This window comes from Belonocnema kinseyi, chromosome 10, assembly GCF_010883055.1.
Source record: "Belonocnema kinseyi isolate 2016_QV_RU_SX_M_011 chromosome 10, B_treatae_v1, whole genome shotgun sequence".
In the NCBI taxonomy this organism is placed as follows: domain Eukaryota; kingdom Metazoa; phylum Arthropoda; class Insecta; order Hymenoptera; family Cynipidae; genus Belonocnema; species Belonocnema kinseyi.
Window position 1 is genome coordinate 76,266,019 of NC_046666.1, and position 7,735 is coordinate 76,273,753.

Consider the following 7,735-nt stretch of genomic DNA (forward strand, 5'->3'; position numbering starts at 1 on the left):
CATTCAGGACCCCTCAAGACCCTTGTATCTTTGACTAACTCTCTAAGTCTTTCATCCGCAACAACAAAGTCAATTATACTGCGGCTATTTCCTTTAGACCAGTAATTACGAAAAAGATATTTGTTTTAGTTTCTTTACTTTAAATTTATTCTAAAGGACTCAATTTTCTTGTATATTATTGGCCACATTACGCGTGCGACGTGTATGACGTTTTCACGATATTATTATAAATTATGGCCAATTAGGGCACGTCATTTTCGGTTGTCGTCTTACTTGTCGTTTTTTCCATTGTTTACCCCATCGTTTTTCCTATTGTTTTCCTGTGGTCGAGAAGAAACTACAAGAAAAAAATGACAAAAGAAGGTGACACGCTTCTTATTTTCATCCTACGATCCCAGGTGGAAATGTCGGAAGTGTGCCAGAGTTCTCTACCGGCGCAGTACCGGCCCCGTACTCCCCACCAGTACAGATAGACGGTAGTTTGCCAGGCACTGGCTAACGGTTGGCTGCATGACCGGGCACTACTGTGCCAATGGTGCAAAACTCGAACTTTAAAAATAATAAGCATACGAATGTTGTTGAGGTGTTTCAAAAGAACGAGAAATGGTATATTTAATTAACGTGAAAACATTTTTTTAAGAAAAATATTTTTAAGTTCTATCCAGACATATATATGATCCAAAAAGAAATACATTTGATCTTTTCATAAAAAGTTGCTAAAATAGTATAAAATGTGGAAAAAATGCAACAAGTAAACTGAACAATTAACATCTAATGTTATTGTGCAAAGTTGCTAAAATGGCATAAAATAATGAGAAACAAATATGCCACTTAAGTAAAAAAAACGTATTATCAGCCAATTTGAAAAATCTTAAGTTCTACTTTATAAACAATTATACGATTCAAATAAACGCATAAGAACCGTAACCAATTAGCTGTGATGAATGGGATATCAGAGGTGATATAGATTTATAAAAAAAGAATTTGCTTATTCTAGTGATAGGTAGTTTAAAGTTTGAAAATTAGTAGATAAAAAAATGTTAGCAGAGTGACCTAGGTTATGAAGAAATCTCGAATTCTAACGAGGGTGGGACATTTGATTTTGAATACACGGATACGGCTAAAAGCCTCTTCAATGCAGTGCAAACAATTCAACTTTTAAAGAAATAGTTTACACTGACTTTATTATTTAGAGAAGATTTGCGAGTGTCTACAGCTGCTGGCTCACAAATTTCATCTACAGATGATGAAGGAGCACATAGTGACTCAGACACAATTGGAACAAAAATGCAATTCCAAAAATTAATGCGCACCTCTATTTTAAACCGAACTTAAATAATTCGTCAGAATATGGGAAACGGCCACTATTATCACAAATAACTATTTTTCAGCATGTTCTCGGTTTTGGGGTAACCACTGGAATTTCAATATACCAGTAGTTTGCCAGTACTATCTCAGTTCTGTCAGTCAGTACTGCACCAATGCAGGCACGCCAGCACCGCCAAGCATTAGAAGCCTGTACTGGGTCAGTGGTGTATTTCTAGCTGGCATATATTTTCGTAAGGGGATCCTTTGACCTTTAATAGTAAAAAGTCTGTGCACAAATGTGGGGGAAATAAAAAGATCCAGCTCGTAGCACGAGGCATTATGGAGACATTATCGAGCGCACAGCATGACATAAATACATTGTCAAGCGTGAAGTGCAGGAACCAACAGAAAACTGGCGAGCCGAACGCACAGCGCGCGATAAGAATTTGCCCGCGCAGCGACTGACTTTTGGATAAAAATGAGGTGAAACGTATAGTTAACATTCTGAGACTAAAATTTAAATATAATTTTAAATTCTCTGGAAATCATTTTTTCAACTCTGAATTCAATTATGTAACCCTTTTCCTTTCTGCGATTCTCATTTTCCAGTATTTCTGAATTGTGATTTTTCCCAAATCACATTGAAAATATAAAATATGTATTTACCCGTACAATCAATAATGTTTAAAATTTACTTATGACAATGTATGTATCTCGCAATGCGCGCTCAGTCTTCGTTCGCTTCGCACTTCATTAAAGTTCATATGTCCAAAATGCAAAATTTTTTATAAACCAAACTATCGCTTTTAGTCACCCCGCTCTCAGCCTTTCTATGTAGAACTGCTGGATCACGTAGTTTCTCAGGGGAGTAGGGCAAAAGCGGTTGCGACATTATATATAGATATATATTCCAATTGGAAACGAGTCAGGCGACCCTCACTGTTTACGTTTATGTCCTCCTGAAATCAGTCCAAGACCATTTGAAGTCAACTCCCGATAGTTGACGGAAAGCGATAGTTTGGTGTACTACATTTAACTATATTACAATCAATGTATATTATATTAATTTTTGTACCTAGGACCTATTGTAAAATAAAGTAAAAATTTTATTATTCATGCTTACTCTAATGTTTGTTCCTTATTTTGCATTAATCTCTATTCGCAGCACATCCTGGAAAATGTATCATTACAATAAATGTATATTATTACAATTCATAAAATGCATCAATACCTATTAAAACATACGTATTTTCATTGTCACGTTTTTTACAGTTAATAAAAGTGCGTGTCCTTAAAAAAATGGTCTCAGTCTCCCCTTTCGGCCCTGTGTCTCCTGCATCACGAAACTTCCGCAGTATCAATTATCACTTTTGACTGTTCATTTTTTTTCGTATCTCGTATTTTTTTGTTCAAAAAATTTAACTATACATCCTATCAACAAATACTTTAAGACTAATTGGTAAGTTTTTTACGAACAAGTATTTTCATTTCATTTTTATAGCATGTATCGTTTTTTCAAAACTTTCATTTTTTTATTTCTCGTGTTATTTTTGAAGAATGAAACATAAACTGCTCGTCCTATCAAAAAATGATTGGAGTGATAATTTTGGTTTGACTCTTTGTTCGAAAGCACTAGGGAACAATATAAAGGGCTGGAGAACCCCCATAGAAACCCTGGGAATAAACTTTGGGACTCATAAAGAAAAACTCAATGGCAGACTTGTGGAATTTCTAACAAGCTAAAGTACCATAGATGAGTTGGAACACACCGCGAATTGTCTGCGAAGGGCTTTGAATACATCATATGAGAAAAATTGCCCTTTGAGTAAATTAAACATAGGAAAGGAGCAGAATAGTGGAACAATCACCTGTAAAAACTCCGTAAAAAGACTAGAGCATTGTGCAGTAGGACAAACAGAACTAAGTTGCCTATAGGCTAAAAAAACTGAAACCGACTGAGAGGTGGAAGGCTGATCCTAAGAGAGGGCGAAGGCTGACTGAAACTTTGTCGCTAATGTTGTTCATATGAAAAAAGGTAGAATGGGCCGTCGGGCCCTTCTGTTCTTTTCAATCAACAGTAGCGGATTGCGTCTATCTAATGCTCTCACAAAAAGGCACGAATTTCTTTATTCCCCACTAACGAAAATATTTTGGGAAATCATTGCCCTGAAACACGTGCTATCAGCACGGAAGGATTTCATTAATACAAAACCTGGAAAGGAGGGTTACACTACTGCTAAAGATTTCCGACCCATCGGCTTGATGTTCTTTATCCTGAAGACGCTAGACACAAAAATGAGAAGATTCGTATATTGATCTGTTTTCCTTCGTCTTTAAACTCTACAAATCTCAAGATACAGTAATCCATAGTACAACTGCAACCTTTGTTTGATGCAGACCGTGTACCTACGTTCCGTCGGAATTATGTCGAGTGTGAAAGTGGAACAACGCGTCAACTTGAAATTCCTTGTGAAATTTGGTTAAAAGGCTACAGAAACTTACGATTTGTTAAGGTTTATTTATGGTGATGTCTCTATCTAGTACTCAAGTCTTCGAGTGTCTCGAAAAAATGTAATAAGAGGGGAAAGTGATTGAAGACGATTCCCGTCCTGGTCGTCCTCGCAGATCGAAAACAGACGGTAAAGTTGAAATAATTCGTGAAATTAATTGAAAAAATCGATGCCTGAGCATTCGAGCAAATAAAAAGTGTGTGCTAAGATGGTGCCGAAACTGCTTAGTAAACGTAATAACTCCTTCGCCAGGAAAACGCGATAGCACTCAAAGCAATGTCTATCAAGTCTATCACCCGCGCTCGAGGTCTTGCGCTGATTGGCCAAAAGCTTCGAGCCTCAGATGACGTGTGCAAATGACGTACAGCCTAATTCTGAAAGAAGGTTATATTCCCCAGGATTAACCACGCATTTCAGATAAATAATGAGGTACGAATTAAAAACAATGTAACACAATATTAGAATGTGTTTACAAAAATTCTCGGGACGTGATTGCTTTGGACAATTTTCTTAAATCTTTGTTTGCGAAATATTTTTTATTCGTTGACATCATTGAATTATTTAAAATCTTTAATTAGTAAAATAAATCTTCTAAAATGTTTTTAAACATTTTCAAATATTTTAAATGTTTTAAAATCTTTAAAATCTGGTGTACTGTAACCTTTTCAAAATCTCTGAAACCCTCTATGTCTTTTAATAGTTTAAAAATCTTTGTGAAATTGTTATGAAATATTTAAAATCTGATATACACGCCTTTATAAAATGTTCGAAATCCTTTTAAATATTTTTAAATCTTTGAAACATTTTGAAATCTTTAGTAATGTTTTGTAATATGGTGTATGCTCAAAAACTGAGTGGTGAAACTCTTGAAAATTCCGTTATATGGCCATGAAATAATTCGCCGCTTCTTACCTCTTATCATTTGAAACAACAGATTTTATAATTAATTAATTAATTACGTACGACCTGCAGATATTTTCTTAATTTAATTAATTCAGTTCGAAGTACAAAACGATTTTGACACTTGTCAAACGTCAAATATCACTCACGTACCGATACATTAGTGAAAACCAACCCCAATTTCTAAGAAAGTGCGTAATGCACGTCCCGAATGTATTTGTGAACCATTTTAATGTTGTGTTACATTTTTTTTTAAATTCGCAACTAATAATTTATTTGAAATGCGCGGTGAATCCTGGGGAACATAACCTTTTTTTCAGAATTAGGTTATGCGTACATTTGGCGCACGTCTTCTGAGTCTCGAAGCCTTTGACCAATCAGCACAAGATTTCGAGCGCGGGAGATTTGCAAACCGAATTAAAATCGCCTATATAGTATTTTTGTGCATTACACAAATGCAAGACGGGTTGCATTGTATGTTAGAATTTATATCATTATATTCCCTATGACTACATAGTAAACGTCCTTACTGTATAGTATTCATAGGTACAAATCTGACTGACAACCTCCACGTGGTGGACCTTGGATAAACGTAACAATAGTTTGGAAAATATTACCAGTTCACGGGAAAAATATTCTTCCAATATTTTGACTATAACTATTTCCAAGATTGTATTTACACAGTAGGATGAAAACCTTAAAGTCCGTTATTATAGCGACTGAATTTAAGGTGTGATCAAAAGAAGAACGTGACGGCCGTAAGCCAGCAATAGCGGAAAAACTTAATTTCCGCAAACTTTTCTGAATAAAGTGCGCCAAAGTGCGCCTTCTTTTGTTTGTAAAGTAAGATCTCTAATGCGGAGATTCAGGCAATCATGGCAGAGAGTACGGCGATCGAGATAAATTTTCGTATTGAGTGGACTGAATTTAAAAAAGTAAATGCGAGTTCCGCCCGCATCTGATGAAATTTATCTCCGTTGTCAAGGAATTTCTGTTTTACACACTTAATATGAACAATTTTGATCAGTCATGCGGCTTTTACGTCGATTTTCGACCTCAAATTACTATCCGCCAAGACAGGCTGACTTCACGTTTACCTCAATATCATAAATTAAGTTACCTAATGGATTTACGGCAATCCTGAAAGTAAGTCAAATTAAATTTAAAGGTTTTCTGTTTACTGTGCATATTTTTCCTAATCTCTTATTTTATACTATGAATGAAGAGATCTGGAAATAGATAGTATTTTTTAGATTTATTCCGCAAGCGACTGTTAGCATTGCAGTAGAGATATTTTACATTTTCAGGCGATCTTCATAATGCATATATTGCGTTTACCATACACAGTAGGTGTATGTATAGTATGTGTAGCGTGTAGCGTATGTAATACCAAACAAAAAATTACAAAAATACAATATTCAAATTAAAACCTATACAATAGCGTGTATATCATTTCAATTGGTGGTCATTTAAGGGAGACATAAGTTAAAATAAGAAGACCCATCGTTTCAATGAAATAGCATGTATTTTAGGGGCCAACAAAACAATTTCCTTTTTTTTCACTTTGAAGTACCATTCGGATCGTGTTGGGAAGATATAAGTTTTATTACTGAGAGCGTGAGTCTGGAATCAGAAAAAAATTATGGCGGTACAAAATAGTTTTCATTGAAATTTTTCATTTTAAAAATTCCAAAACTATTCCCCCCCCCCTTTCTAATTGCCAGGATTAACTCTTGATTTTTTTATAACTGTTTTAATACCTTGTATAATATATATTCAAACCATAAGAATTGATTCAGCCATTTTCGAGTCAATTTAAATATTTTAATTTTTTTTTAAATTATAACTTGGATACAATTTTTTTTTAAGTTGGCACTTGGGGTAAAGTAGTTTTATAATGGGAGAAAATTACCATCAATATATGAAGCAAATATCTTCCAAGGCAGACCCGACATGCTTACCCAACTGCGGCCTTTAGAAAAAATAATTTTTCAAACAAATTATTATAGTTTATGACTATCTTCATCTATATGAATACCCAATAGTTGCGGTTTTCGGCAATTTCTACCTTTCTGTCCTTTTTTATTCAGTGAGGTAATAATTATTGGAAGTTAACAAAAAAGTTATTTAAACAATTTAATATTGTTTTTAGCTATCTTTTCTTAGATATGTATGTGCTAGAAAGTGGCGGTTTTTTATAAAATCTTTAACTTTGCATCGCCTTTTTATTTATGAAGAAAAAATAAGTCAACCACAACGAAAATAATTTTTTGAATAGTATTGTCGTTTTAAGTGAATTATTTTCGCTCTTTTCCGAATGTTTAAAAATAATAATTTAAAGAAAAAGACCTATCTTGCACAAGAGGAAAAAACAAAGAATAGAATAATTGGGAGTTTAAGATTTTATAGATAGTTATAAACAATATGAAATTGTTTAAACTACTGTTTTGTTAACTTTAATTAATTATTATGTCGCTAAGTGCAAAAGGACAGAAATGTAAGAAATGTCGAAAAAACAACAAATATCAGACATTTCTATAGATAAAGATAGCCATAAACAAAAAAAATTTGTTTCAACAATTATTTTTTCGAAATCTAATTAATTATTAAGTCATGACTAATGAAAAATAGAGAAACAGCTGAAAATTTAAGAAAAAACCGCAACATTCTACAAATTAAGCAAGGAGAAGGATATTAACAAAGATAATAAATTGTTCAATTAATTATTTTTGTTAACTTTAATTCATTATTAGTTTACTCCTATTGAACATTGGACAAAAAATCAGAAATTTCAGAAAAACGGCATCTTTTTAGCATTATTCAAATAAAATATTATTAATAATAATAAGTTGTTTAAACAAATAATTTTCTTGACTATAATTAATTACTTAACTTATCTAAATTTAAAATTTGACTAAAAGTGCTTTTTTTAAAACTACAATTTTGTAGCATTTTTCTTAGAGAATATTCTTAACAATAATAAAAAATTGTTTAAGCAATCACTCTTTTTAACATTG